The sequence below is a fragment of the Peromyscus eremicus genome, chromosome 4 (genome assembly GCF_949786415.1).
Source record: "Peromyscus eremicus chromosome 4, PerEre_H2_v1, whole genome shotgun sequence".
Taxonomy (NCBI): Eukaryota; Metazoa; Chordata; class Mammalia; order Rodentia; family Cricetidae; genus Peromyscus; species Peromyscus eremicus.
Genome location: NC_081419.1, coordinates 107,749,351 through 107,764,347, shown reverse-complemented (window position 1 = coordinate 107,764,347; position 14,997 = coordinate 107,749,351).

The window sequence follows — 14,997 nt, the reverse complement described above, 5'->3', positions numbered from 1 at the left end:
ATCATAGAACTTGAAAAAAATCAAGCTGGTACCGACCTAGTGGTTTCATCCCTACTGACTAGTTTTCATTAGTGATTGAAGGAACTATGTAAAAATACCAGAAGAGCAGAGCTGTGAGCCCCATCAGCTACAACAACAACTGACCTGGCAAGACATGTCAACTGGTGCAGTAGTGGCATGAACACCATGGAAATAAGCAACTACTTTCTATAGGATTTAAGTCCAGATCCACAAGAAACACTCAATACCTCCAACGATTATCAGACCAAGAACCTATGACTAGACTGGACACAGGCCCTGAAGTGAACCTATTACTATTACCCTGCTAAATGGACATAGTATTAAACTTATTCCTACTAACTTATCAATATACCCAGTTCAATGTATCTCTTAACTCTCATCTAAGAAGCTTCTATCTGCTATAGATTATGATTAACACAGAGACCCACAACCAGCCAAAGTACAGAGAATAAATGACTACAGAATGCTCAGTCCTAAAGAGAACGTACATATCTCCCAGGGTTCGGGTATCATTAGTGAAGAGGGGGCAAGAAGACTGTAAGAGCCAGAGGCAGTCAATGACTACAAGGAAACATCCTCTGGACACTTCAGGGCAGATGGAAATATGAATTCACAGTGACTGCAGCAGCATACACAAAACCTGTGCAAGCCAAAGCCAGACCAAATCTCAGCACGGAGAGGGGAGCTGTGTGGTGATATTTCATTTGTGCTGAAATGTGGTGATATTTTATTTGTGTGTTAATAAATAAAGCTGGCCTGGAGATCGGGGGGTAAAGGCCAGCCATTTTAAGTAAACAAAAAAGTCAGGCAGCACACGCCCTTAATCCCTTAGTAGGCAGGATCTCTGTGTGTTCAAGGCCACACTAGGGAACAGAGCAAAGTGTGGTGACGCACCCCTTTAATTTCAGTACCAACCATGGAGACCTGGAGGTCTGTACAGATAGACAGACAGTGACAGAGCTGTGTAGGAAGAGGAAGTGAGGTATCTGGGCTAAAAGCCAATGAGAGGGCAGAAAAGCAAGGCATATAACCCTGGGTAGATAGGAAGTCATGCTGCTTGGAAGCTGAGGAGTTGGTGAGGTAAGGTTAGCTGGTGGCTGTCTGTGTTTCCCTGATCTCTAGGGCTTTAACTCAAATTTCTGGCTCTGTGTTTTTTATTAAATAAGACCATTTAGAAATTTGTCTATAGAGCTGGGTTCAAAATATCACCCCTAGCTTTGGAGCTCTTGCCAATTGTTAGCTGCTGGGAGAGGCACAGACAGTTTTCTCTGAGAGTTGTATAAGTTGACCACATTCCACTGGTAGACCACACATGCAAGTGTATGTGGCCAACACAAATTAATCTTGAAGAATTTAAAGAAGGAAGAGGAAGAGGAGAAGACACAAATTTGGGTGGGTGGAAGTGGGTGGATCCAGGGAAAGTTAGGTAAGGAGGAGTGTGTGGCATCAAAATATGGTGTACAAAACAGAAAACTCTTGAAGAACTAACTAAAAGCGAATCTACTGTGGGAAATTTAAACTAGAAAAAAAAAAAATCAGTTGTAAAATTTGCTGCTGCCCCCAACTCTAGATCCTAGCCTTTCGCTTGGTTTTGCTTTCTTTTAGTTCACTTCTTTTTAAATTATAAATACTTAATCTGTGTGCTTAATGGGGATCTTATTTACTCTGCAGCAGTTACTCTGGGCCTGGTGCCCTGTAAAAGAGCAGACCCTTGAACTTAGAAGATTTCATCTCACTTGTGGTCGTGGGACTGGCTGGTCAGTGATCTGGATGCCCTCTGGCCCATCTCCCATTCATCTTTCCTCCTCTTCCTCAGGTCCCGTTAAGAGACCATTCCCCATGGTTGGGAAATATTGCTGACAAGTCAGGCCCAAGGGAGGGAAGGACATCCCTTCTGCCACCGGTGTTAGGTATTGAATCTGCCTCAGTGTCTGGTGTCTACTTTTTTCAGTAGTAGAAACTTCCTACTCAAAACAGTGTTCCTTTCTTCTGATTCTCAAAGAGGCATTTTTCAGTAAGGACAGAAATAAAAAATAAGTAAGAGCAAGTGAGGCAAAATATAAGGTATGGGGCATATTTTAATGTATGTTTTGTAATAAAGGTACATTAGAAATTTTGTTAATAAATATACTCATTCCTAAGTTTATCGTTAATCAGTTATGAATCTTTCAGGAAGTTCTTTAGCTTTTTGAAGGCCAATTTGTTCATCTATAAAGAATGAGATGACAACACGAATTAGTATAATGTAAGATAATTCAAAAGCATTTTGTATGTGACAAAGCATTGTAAAATATGCCATTTTCTGGAATTATGAAACGTTACAAGCTGAACTAAAGGCCCTGGCAGGGGAGGGTTATCAAAGATCTAATTTGGTCCTCATGGAAGCACAAAGCTGACTCTGTCTGTTTCTACCCTGGGAATACCAACTGGATTCTTCAAGGAAACCACAGAGCTGTTGAGTATTCATTTTGGCTTTGGGGTATCTTAAAGTCAATGTGTGTATCTTGTTCTATATTGTTCTCATTAAAAATGGAATGGTAATACAAACTCCAGTTCTGGAATTTTATAGTTTTTTTTTTATTAAGTTTCCATCACCTTTTATGTGAACAAATACTCAACAAATGTTTTGAACAGATTAAGATCCAATCCTTCGTATTTTCTTAAGCAATAGTCTTACTTCCAGGGATTGGATTTAACTTTTGTTTCTTCCTCTTTCTATACTGATGTTCTAGGGGAAAGGTCATATGGGAAAGTTTTACAATTCCCACATTAAAAATGGTAACATATTTGTTCCATGCCAAGAAAATGGTATATTTCAGAAACATCGGAGCAGATGTGTACATGGATTCAGTGACTGTGACAGCATGACGGTACTGGGTCAAGCCAGAAAAATCCCAGCATGGAAGCGGGGAGGTAGATATTGTTGGTTTTAATAAATGGTGCAGCAGTGCAATGTTACTCATTAAGTGGCACTGTTACCGTGCAAGAAAAGCCATGAGGCATGACAAAACCCATCATCAGAGCAGAGTTTTATTAGAAGGGATGGGAGAGAGGCAGAAAATAGCATGACCAGGCCTGTGGAAGAGACATGTGGAGAGAGAGAGAGAGAGAGAGAGAGAGAGAGAGAGAGAGAGAGAGAGAAGAAGAAGGAGGAGGAGGAGGAGGAGGAGGAGGAGGAGGAGGAGAAGGAGGAGAAAAAGGAGAGGAGGAGGAGAGAGCAGAAGAGAGGGGAGGAGTCTGTGACCAGCTTTTTAAGGATTCCCCTTCACATGTGCATGTGGGCCTACAGAGCTACACCATGCACGCGCAGATTGCGTGACCACACTGCGTGCATTGTGCAATCATGCAGTGCACGGATTATATAGGATGTAAGACCTCTTGCTTGACTACTGAACTGTGCATGCTCTGTCATATAGCTGGAGGAGTGGCCAGAATCCTAACAGATATCACATCTCACTCCGAGCAGAGGAGCTCTTAGCACTTGATTTCTGCTGGGAAAGCAAAAGTCGGTTTTCTTTAATGATGTGACTCCTGGCATATCCACCACACTGCAGCTCAAGACCCATGCTCAGTAGTAAGCCAACATGAACTGGACTCTATTAGGAGAGCGAGAGCGAGAGCGAGAGCGAGAGCGAGAGCGAGAGCGAGAGCGAGAGCGAGAGCGAGAGCGAGAGAGAGAGAGAGGACATGAATATGAATTTAGGTGGACAGGGATGTGGAAGAAAATCTTGGAGAAGTCAGAGAAGAATTGAAAATTATCAAAATATGTTATATGAAATTCTAAAACAGTTTTTTTAAAGTCAATGTCAAGTAGTTTTTTTAATGCCTTATAGTCTAATAAAATTGAAAGGAAGAAATTTTCAATGATTTTTCATTGAAATTTGAATGGAAAATGAAGCACAACTTTAAGATTTCATTGAAAATTGGGAAGAAACTTCTCTAGCATCAGCAGGAAATAAAGTATTTTCTAAGAAGTGGACTTGTCAGAATTTTTTTCCTTTGGTTGCCTCGTTAACCACAAATGCAGTTTGAACTTTATGTCTCCTCCACTTCCACACCAATTTGTCTGCCTAGGTAGCCAGTCTCTACAATAGGTTTCATTTTGCTTTATTGCTTGTCAACAAAAAGAAAGAAACTAAATTTTCAAATACCTGTTTAATTTCAGCAAATGATGGATAACTGTTTCTAATCCACAGCACCAAAAATTCAATCTAAATGTGGAGCCCCTGCATCCCTTCTGTTTCTACTTAGGACATCACACCACTTTTCTTAAGATGCTACTTAATTGACCTCTCATTTATTTTTCAACATGTAACATTATATGGACAGAGTAGGTTATATTTAGGAATATATATGCATATATATATGCATGCAATAGAAATGAATCAAAGGAGCAAGGGAAAGGGAGAAAGTTTGTAAGTATAAACTTAAAAATGAATAAACAAATAAATAAAAAGTGCATCATGACTTGCATGCTACACATAAAATACATCACAGTAACTGAATCATGGGGTCACTAGCAGTCAAACTACCACCCTTTCTGTGTGGATTTTCTCACTTACTTCTTAGAACTGACCAAAGAAAAACACTTAAAATCTTCACAGCAGAAACCAGGGGAAATAATGACCACAGCATGTCAACTAAATTGCCTAATGTGTCACTGTCCATGGCCTTGTTATCTTTCGAATCCCATTTATCCATTCAAACTTATTTGCTCCTCCCCATGTAAAGTTCTTTTGCGGTTCCTTGGAGGTCCAGGGCCAGAGTGCACCAGCATCACACAAGAGTAGGATAACTGCCATGTAAAATCACCATCATGTCTGCGACTCTGTTGAAATAAGTTATTTTGTAGCAATTACATGAAAAACCATGGGTCAAGTGATGGGTTAATGTTTCTGAGGTGTGAATTAGTTCTGTTAAGGGACATGCGTTATCAACTGCTCTAGAACGACTCTGGCTTGGTAGCAGGTTTTCTCCTGGAAGTCAATTGTCTTGAAATCTATCATCTTGCCTGCTTTGGTCTCCTGGAAGTCTATTGTCTTGCTGGTGCACTGATTGCTTTGGTCTGTGAGCTACTGAAGAGGCAAACAGAGGCTGTCACATTTTATGTTCTATCATCTGCCTATGTGAGCTTGGAGTTAAGAGTCTCCTCCACCTCATCGGCTATGTGGGCCCGAGGCCACTTGGAGTTTCTTCCAGTCTGTGGGCTGGAGATTTCTCTCAGCATCTGTTTCAGGGATGCAAAGTCCATGACATTCCTTTTCATTCACTTGAAGACTTTGGAGCGAACACATAACTTCTCATTTTACTTTTTGTTTTTTATCTCTGAGGAAGAAGCACTTTTTTTTCCAGTGCCTACCCCACCATAAAGTTATGTAAACCTTTGGGGAATTATAAAGTGTGTAAAAGAGAGATAAGTTTGGGGTACCTGGTCCAAGTCAACCCCTGTCAAGGTTTTATTGCTTCATCTAATTGCAATGGATTAGCCACATCCCATGTGATAGTAAGGTCCTATGTTATATATCCCAGTCTGAAAGAAGCGAGCAAGCACTTTTCAATATGATGAAATGTCAGCTAATTTTGCATAGCCCATCCACGCTTAAATCAGTCTCCACAATGTAATTACCTAAAGTTTTACAAACCCAAATATTTGAACCTACTGTGTCATTTCTCCTTAGCAGGCTTGCCTAATATTTTTGTTGGTCCTAGCACCTACTCATTTCCCTGAGATTAGAACTCGTGACAGTTTCTCATACATGCTGTGGTGAGTGTGAGGTGGATGGTACTTATGTATCCTGGTTTTTGTCTCTGTCCCTTGCAGGATGGATTCAGATTTTCCTCACTACATCTAGGAGCTCACATTTGGGCAAAAGGTTCAGGGCTCATTTTAGGTGTTGCCAGATGAATGCAAACACTTAGCAGCTCTTGTCCCCTAGCTCTTATCCCATCCCCACATCACATATACTGTATCTATGACCTCATCAGGGAGATATTTTATGTCCTTGTTTTACTAGTCTGTGGCCTTGAAGCTATGCTCTTCATTAGTAAAATAAGGCAAAAGATACATAAAAGGCTGAAGTGGAGAGTCTGGTACAAACATTAATCATTCCAGATGACAGGTTGCAGAAGGACCCACTACTTCCCTTGCTTCAACAAAAGGGAATATACATCAAGATGGTTATCACAGGTGTAAAGTCACCCTTGAGAGCTCCAGTCCATGAGAATGTCAACACATATGCCTTATATTAGTTACCCTGTCACCTCCAATAAGAGGGAATTCTTGGAGTCTACTAACTAAACATCCAGGATTTTTTCGAGGCTTTGGATAGAAAACAGTACTGAGTTATGCAAGCTGCTGGATTCTGCAGCACAGGACGCTCCTTACAAAAGTGCTGCATATCAAGTACATGCACGCGAACAGCACATTGTTGAGTATTTTTATAAGGAATTAGTCGATGTAATTGCGGGCTGTAAAGAGATTGTTACACAACCTCATTACATGTTGTAAACACTTCATCACATGACATCTTTCCATGTCATAAATACATCATCAGAGACCATTATGTTTCCTAATGATCACTTCGTGCATCCATTCATCATGCAAAAATGAATAAATGCCGTAAGGACGGCATGATCTGTAGAGTTTTGACTGCTGTGCTCATTCCATCAGGGACATTTCTGCTGGTGTGCCGTGTGTTTACACACGCTGTTAAACAGCATGAAGATAAGGGCACTTGCTCTTTGCTCCTTACTCTGACAACCACCTTTAACTAAAGATAATAAAACCCGACTTGGCCTAGATGGTTCATAAAAGAATAGCTAAAGGAGGAGGAAGAGGAAAACTTAAGAGAGAAAGGGGACAAGGGATGGGGGAGGGAGATGGAGAGAGTAAGAGTGTAAAACAAGATAATTGTACACTACATATCTGCTTGTGTTTGCACATATGTCTGATTCTCTTATACATGTTTGCAATTCATGTACAAAAGGCAACAGAACTACTGGCTTTGCTTAGAGTCACACATTGGCATCAACTGATTTCTCCAGAGCTGCACATTGTTTGTTTTCATTAATAAATAATTTCCATCCCTCACATCTCTCCTTCCCATTATTTATCCCATTGATTGCACAATGGAAACAAATATGTATAAAATAAGATTGGAATAAAGGAATCATCTCCAAATGTGTTCTATGAAGTCTCATGCTATTTTGGTCTCTAGAACCTTCTATTCATAATGGGAGGAAGGCAGAAAAAGTTTCCAGATGCCACATCCAGCACAGCTTAGTCTTAAGAACCTTACTAGGAGCACGAAGGGAACGAAGAAAGGGCAGACAGACACAGAATAGCTGGGGTCATATAATCTCTATGTTCTCTGATGGAGTGGCACCAACAGCAGCACAACATCCTGGAAGCCCAGACTGTTTATGATGCATAGGACAGGTGGGAGGAGTTAGCTAGCCTTTCTGTAGGAGGTGTCAATTCTATAGGCAGGCAGCCTCAGGCTGAAAACACCTAGGAAGAGGAGTTGGAGCAGCTAGTGTTTGTACACACTGGTCAATGGTTTGTGAATATGTGTACCTAGACAGAAGACAGCTTTGCTTTACTGAGCTTGACCCAGGGGAAAGGCTTTGCCAATTTCTCCTGGATACAGGGCCTTAGGCCTTTGCATGGCTGGCTGATGTCAAATAATACATATTTACTCAGAACTTCATTTGCTCCCTACATCCAGGAGTGTCCTCTAAAGTAAACTTCCCATCCATTACAGCCTGTAAAGTTAGTCTTTTTTTGATGTTCTTGCCAAATGAAATCTAACAATGTCATTGTGTTTATATGTACCCATATAGATATGGTAAAAATCTAAGCTACACTTTCTATCTGCAAACCTAGACAAGAGTCCCACGGAGTGGGCTCTGAACTTCCTCTGCTAATCAGAGTATTCTCCAAAACCAGTCCTCTAGGTTGGGAACTTACAGAACACTTCAGTGGGTTTCTTCACTTAATCCTCACAACAGTCAGGTTAGCGTTGCCCCAAACTTTCAGGTGAGCAGACTGAGGGTAGGAGAGGTTAACAAGCCAAAATCATGCTTGGCTGAAAGTGGCACACCACCATTCCCACCCACCTAGTCACGCTGTCTTTGGAGGTCAAGAGTTAATTACTGAATGTTGCATCTATACTCATGTTAATGCAAATTACTACTCTCTACATGCTAGGACACTCTAGAAATCATTGAAAAAGCCAGGAAAGGGTCATTTTTTTATGTTGCTTGTGCATTTTTCTCTTGGTCATTTTAACTGAAAACAGCAAAATGTAGCAAAAATTAAATTTTAAATTAACTTTATATAATTCATGAGCATGTATACACATATAAACACACACATATATATAACATATATATATATATATAACAATCTGTAGTATAGTAAACACATTTACAAAGAAATTGTGATGCTTGCCATGAGCAGGGTTATAATTCTGAGACATGCCAATCAAAACTATAGTGAGATCCCCATCATGTCCCTTAAGATTAATGCTATAAAGTAATCAGAAAACAGCAAGTACCAATAGGATATGGAAAATCTTTTGCATTTTTGTAGGAATGTGAAGAGATACACTGCGTGTTGTCACTGGATGACTTTTGAATGAGGTGAACATAAACTGACTATACAATAAAGAAGTACCTTCCCTGTGCAAATATGCAAAACAACGGAAACACAGATGTTTGATCATCTGATGTGTGGTATTTGCATTTACTCTCATATCAGCACAGTATATATAGTCACAGTCCTTCAAAGGTAGAAAGAATCGGAGTTTCTATGAATAGGTAAGTCAGCTAAAGAAAAACGAACAAAACACATCATCCTTTCTTTACAAGAGAATAAAAATCTGAAATATACTATCACATGAACACACCTTGAAAACTTGATGAAGTAAGTGAGATGCAAAAGAAAACACCGTGAGAGCCACTCACCTTAGATGAGAAAACAATTAAAGCCATAGACTCAGATTAGCATGGTGGTTTCCAGGGGCTGAGGGAAAGGAAATAAGGTCTCAATTGTTTCGTGGTTATCAGCTTTGTGTTTGGAAATGACGGAAGGGTTCAGACATCCTGATAGCTGCATAGGATGGTCCTGAACTGCAACATCACTGTGTTGTAGACATAAAGCAGTACATTTTAGGTTGTGTAAATTTCAAGTTATTACTACGCTTGTTAATTTATTGGGGGAGCAGTGCTATGGAGCAGGTCAGAGGAGAGCTTGAGAAAGTGGTTCTCTCCTTCAAATGCAGGTCATTGGCCTTGACAGCAAGTGACTTTACACACACACAGTCATCTTTCATATTTGCTTGTTGTTTTTGTTTTTTTTTTGCCGAGAGAGGCTTTCTCTATGTAGTCCTGGCTGTCCCAGAACTCGCTCTGTAGATCAGGCTGGCCTAGAATTCAGAGATCTGCCTGCCCCTGCCTCCCGAGTGCTGGGATTAAAGGCAAGTGACACCACCGCCTGGTTTAGTTATTCACATTTTAAGAAAAGAATAATAAAAAAATTTTTGACATCTTTCCTTTTTTTTGGGGGGGGGGGCGGGGGTAGGGTTGGGGCCTGTAAGATAAAGTCTCATTTGTAGCCCAAGCTAGACTTGAACTCACTATATAGCCAAGGGTGGCCTTGAACTCCTTACCCTCCTCCTTCACCCTCCCAAGGTTTAGTATTACAGGCTGTCCCACCATGCTGTCTTGGATATTCTTTGGAACATTTCACATGTGATAATAAAAGTAAACACTTTTGTTTCATTCTTTTGTTCTTTAAAACAAAAATCTTAGCTGGATAATGGTGGTGCATGTCTTTAATTCCAGCACTGGGAGGCAGAGGCAGGCCAATCTTTGTGAGTTTGAGGCCAGTCTGGTCTACAGAGAGAGTTCAAGGACAGGCTACAAAGCTACAAAGAGAAACCCTGTCTCAGAAAAAACAAAAAACAAACAAACAAAAAAAATACCTTGGCCATAAGGATAAGACTCTACCAATAATAATGTTACCACAAAGAGAAAAAAATCTTAAAATTGGTTCATTTTAAGAATTTAAAATGTCGTATTGGTTCATTCAATATGACAACACATATTGAATTCACATATCATAGCCATGCATGATGAAAAAAGAGACTTAGAAAGGAATCACATTGAAGAGTCAAAGCCACTTTTATTTCCCACTACCCCTGACCTTGAGGCATCTATCCCTCAGGGCTGTTCCCTCACTTTGCCCTTCTATTGATAACAGATAAAATGAAGTTTGCCTCCACCCACTGGAAAATCCTGGCTCACAGAAATTCAAACTCTTCGCTCTGTGGATAGTGTCAGGTGTAAATCACTCTGTCAGACTGTCAGAGAAACATAGTGGGGTTTGAGTTCTCTTGTCCACCATGTGCAAGAGTTTAAATAAATAAATAAATAAATAAATAAATAAATAAATAAATAAATGTCACTATCTTGACATTTTGATGAGCAGAAAATAGGCATATTGATATTTAAGAAATTGGTTCTTAATCTCCAGCTAGACTCTGCCAGATCCAAAGGGACTGGAACCCTGTAGGTTTCTTATCTTGCTTTGTCCAGCAGTCTCAAATGACTGTTATCTTGACTCTTGCGCTCTACAGTGCAGACGATGACGTTGGAAACCAACTTGCTAAATATAAACTAAAACCAGTTTCATCCCTGATACCTTGTGGAGTTCACTATAAGGAGAGCTGTGATCAGCAACTCCTGAGATTTACCCTGAAGATGAGAAAGGCCTGGAAGAAAGTCGGAAAACAGCTTTGCTGGGCACAGGGGTCTGATGGGATTACCCACCAGCCTCCCTGATTATCTTAGTGTGTTGTTCTGTACTCCAGGGAATGGCCAGGTACAGTAAACCAACAGGAGAAAGGGCCCAAACATGCCACTTGCGAACACCACACACCTTTCCAGTTTCTGCAGGCTTTGGGGCTTTTCCTGATTTTTTTTTTTTTTCTGCTTCTGTGGACAGGGAAAAAAAATACCCTCTCTCAGAAAACCAAGTCATGCTTACATTAGAAACCCCCTTCTCAAAGTACTAGGAATAATCCTTGAGTAAGTTTGGAGGCATGGGGAAAGAAGGCTTTTTCCGACTACTTAAACAAGGGAGAAGCAGGTACATGCATGCTCATAGGCAGGGGGCTATCTGCATGCTCAGCTTGTCTTTCCACTTACACACCCAAATGAAAGAGCACCTAAAGATCCTCCACACAAAGAAGTATGGGGGTGCCATGGACACTGCTGGAATGTTCCACCAGGACGATGTGGTGGAGGGGCTCTGGGATGCAGGGGGTACTGTGGCTGCTTAATGAGTTCAACCTTCTTCCACAAATTAAATGAAATATTTTGAAAGGAAATAATATTACTTAAGTTTTATTTGTTTCAGCTACTTGGTTACAACTCCACATGGACACAATTAATGGAGGAAATAGAGTATTTTATAAGCCCAGGTCTCTCTGTCAATCTGTGACCAAGAGACATTCTTTGCCTTAATCACTATGCATTCCTTTTGGATATTTTTGAATATTGCCAAAATAATTATCCTAGGCCTCAGAAAAGATTTTGTCTAGTCACTCCCCAAAACTTCTGAAGGTTGATTCTGAGTGTAATTTAATAATGAACTTTGTCCTCTTTTGCAAAAATCTGTGTGTTTTTAAACAGTATTTAATGGCGCACTATTTCATGCCGGTGCATGCACATAGGCCCGTACTCACAGCCTTTAGAAAGCATACTTTCTGTAACTGTAAGAATGGATGGGCATCATGGATGTCCTCTAAGTCGTTCATAGGAAATGAATTACTTGGTGCAGCACAATTTTTTTAAAGAGAACAGCTTTTAGTTGTCAGTGCAAATGCAAAAACATCCCGGAAACTCTGTGTATTAAAAAGGAAAGAGGAAAGAAAGCAAAGGGGGACTAATAAAATTGCGGGTTTGTGCGAGCTACAAAACCAACCCTAGAAAGTACTGTGGGGAAAAAACCATGAAAATGCTTCAGGAACAGAGGGCAGAGTTTCCAGGCCTGAAGACTCCATACTTTTCTGGAGACTAAATGGAAGAGTGAGAAGCATTTCTCCAAACCCCAAATAATTATATAAAAACATTTACAGCCCTAATTCTTCAAAATAAAATTGCCTCTTTTTTTTCTTCTGTGAAGGATACATACATCCTATGTATATTCTGATTCGTATCCAAAGATTCAGGTCACAAAGCTGTGACGGTGAGTAAGATAAGTGAGGGTGTCATTCTTAGTGCTCCCACAAAATGTCACTCGATCCTAATGTTCCACTTAAGGCACAGAAAGGGCCTCCAGGCCAGCTTCATCTCCAGAGAGGGGACTGTGCGAACATTCCTAATTTCTGCACAGCATGGCAAAACAAATAATCACTCAACCCACATTGTTTCTGCTCTGCCCTTCCCTCTGCACCAATAAATATGCTTTATTGTATACATAGCTTTTAGGGTCAAGTATTAATGGTGAGAACGATTAAGAGGGCAAAGGTCAGTGGCTGCTGACTTCAGTGACCCTTAAATTCAATCTAGCATGGAAGAAAAAGAATTAAACACGATAAACTTGAAAGGTGTTGTAAAAACGGCTTCATCCATACGTTCAGACAGCAACAGAAGAATGAGAAAAATAAACAATAAAAACTAACTTTGCGGTCTAATTGCAGCCCAGAGTTGAAGGTGATTTCACAGCCGACTGCCGTTCATGACTGCCAGACACTGACAGCGCTTTGGGAAACTGTATCCAATAAATAATGGTCTTTTCTTTTTACTTAGCCCTGCATGCACTGCAGTAAGAGAGTGACGGAATAGCATTGTGGAAAACACAGAAAGCAATTTCTTCAGCCCAGCTGAAATTGAACTCTCAGGGTGAATCTTGGCCGCCGCCGCTCTTACCTAGCCCCAGTTTCTCATCTCCTTCCCGCAGGAAAGCTTAGGACTCCTCTCTTTCCTCACTCTCAGCCGCCTCCTGCCATTTCAATTCAAGGATTACTCTCACTCACAATCCCAAAGGCCATGGCAGTATTCACACTTCTCAAAACACCTCCCCACTTTATATTATCATTTAAAAATCCTTTTCCTGAAAGTTAAAAGGGATTCTAAGGAACCATGTCCCAAGAATTTGATGAATTCTGGAGCAGTTTTTCACTTTTTACTTTGAAATAACTTTAGAAGTTCAAAGAGCTACAGACATACCTTACGAAAGCTAGGTCTTACATCTCACACTCAGTTCTCAACAGTAGCAACAGTGTTCATGCGTCATATTCTTTTTCAAATATGCTTTAATCACAAGACATGAAAATAGAAGCCTAATCCGAATAGTATATGTGATATAAAATGAAAAATATAAAATCCCCTTGCCTCACTCTTGTGAAAACCACAGTTTCTTCTTAAATCATCCAAACCTGTGAAAACATGTTAATAAATCTGTTCACACGCACATATTATTTTGTATCTTAATTTCCTTTTCACTTGTACATGTTTATACAGAACCACCACATTCTACATGTACTGCTACAAAACATTGCATTCTGTGGGTTGTGTCCAGTCAATTCCTTAACAAACAGATATTACATTGCTTTTCCCATTACTCTTTCAGATCATGAAATGAATACTGTTTCATCTGTATTTGTTAAGTAAGCCCTTAGAAATGTGATTGTGTAAAAAGATGTGCATAATTAAAACAACTTCTATATTTTCCTTATATAAAATAAACTGACAAAATTTCAGGGATGCAACAAATATGGAACCAAATTTATTATACATATTTTACTATTTAAAGGTAAAAATTATCTATGATTAGCCACAAATATCCTACTTATAAAAACATTTCCTACTTTTTAAAACACTTTTTAATTTGTCATTGATTTGCATAGTATTAAAGATAATACAAAAGAAAGATATGACATTTTATAATATCTCCAAATAAATACCAATAACAACTTTGTCTACTGTTATGTAAACATTTGAATTTTATCAGAATGGTTACAATATGTAAACTATTTAATATACTATACACTTTGCTAAAACTACATTATACATTCCTTTAAAATAAACATCTGTTTAAGGGCCAAAACTTTATAATACACTGATAAATGATATCAATCAATTATTTTTGGGTGTTTTCATAGTTTCTTATTCAAATATTTCATTACTATAAACACAGAGTAAACATTGACGGCTGGGACGTGGGTACAGAGAGGACTCAATGAACATAACAAGTGTTCCATAAATATTTGCTAGTAAATGGAGCAAATATTTGCTGTGGGATGTTCTTTATGGCAAATGTGTTGCTCTGATTGGTTAGTAAATAAAACACTGATTGACCAGTAGTCAGGCAGGAGGAAGTATAGGCGGGACAAGAAGGAGAATAATTCTGGGAAGTGGATGGCTGAGTCAGAGACACTGCCAGCCGCCACCATGACTAGCAGCATGTGAAGATGCTGGTAAGCCATGAGCCACGTGGCAAGGTATAGATTTATAGAAATGGATTAATTTAAGATATAAGAACAGTTAGCAAGAAGCCTGCCATAGCCATAGAGTTTGTAAGCAATATAAGTCTCTGTTTACTTACCGGTCTGAGTGGCTGTGGGACTGGCAGGTGAGAGAGATTTGTCCTGACTGTGGGCCAGGCAGAAAAACTCTAGCTACAGGAATCCTCCATAGTTCTGTAAATATGGCAACAAATGTTGTTTCTACTAAATATTGATTTTTTTCTTTAGGATAAAATCATAGTGCTGTTCCTAACCACAGGGCATATGAATAAAGTCTTCATTGCTTCTGTTGGAGTAGGTCCTATCACAGAGGCAGAAGACCAAAGTCCCCTTAACCTAATTACCACCAAGTCATAGATCCTTGTGTATCCATATATATATATATACTTATCAATGCATGCATATATACCAAATAGACATTTATGCATATACATATGTCAAT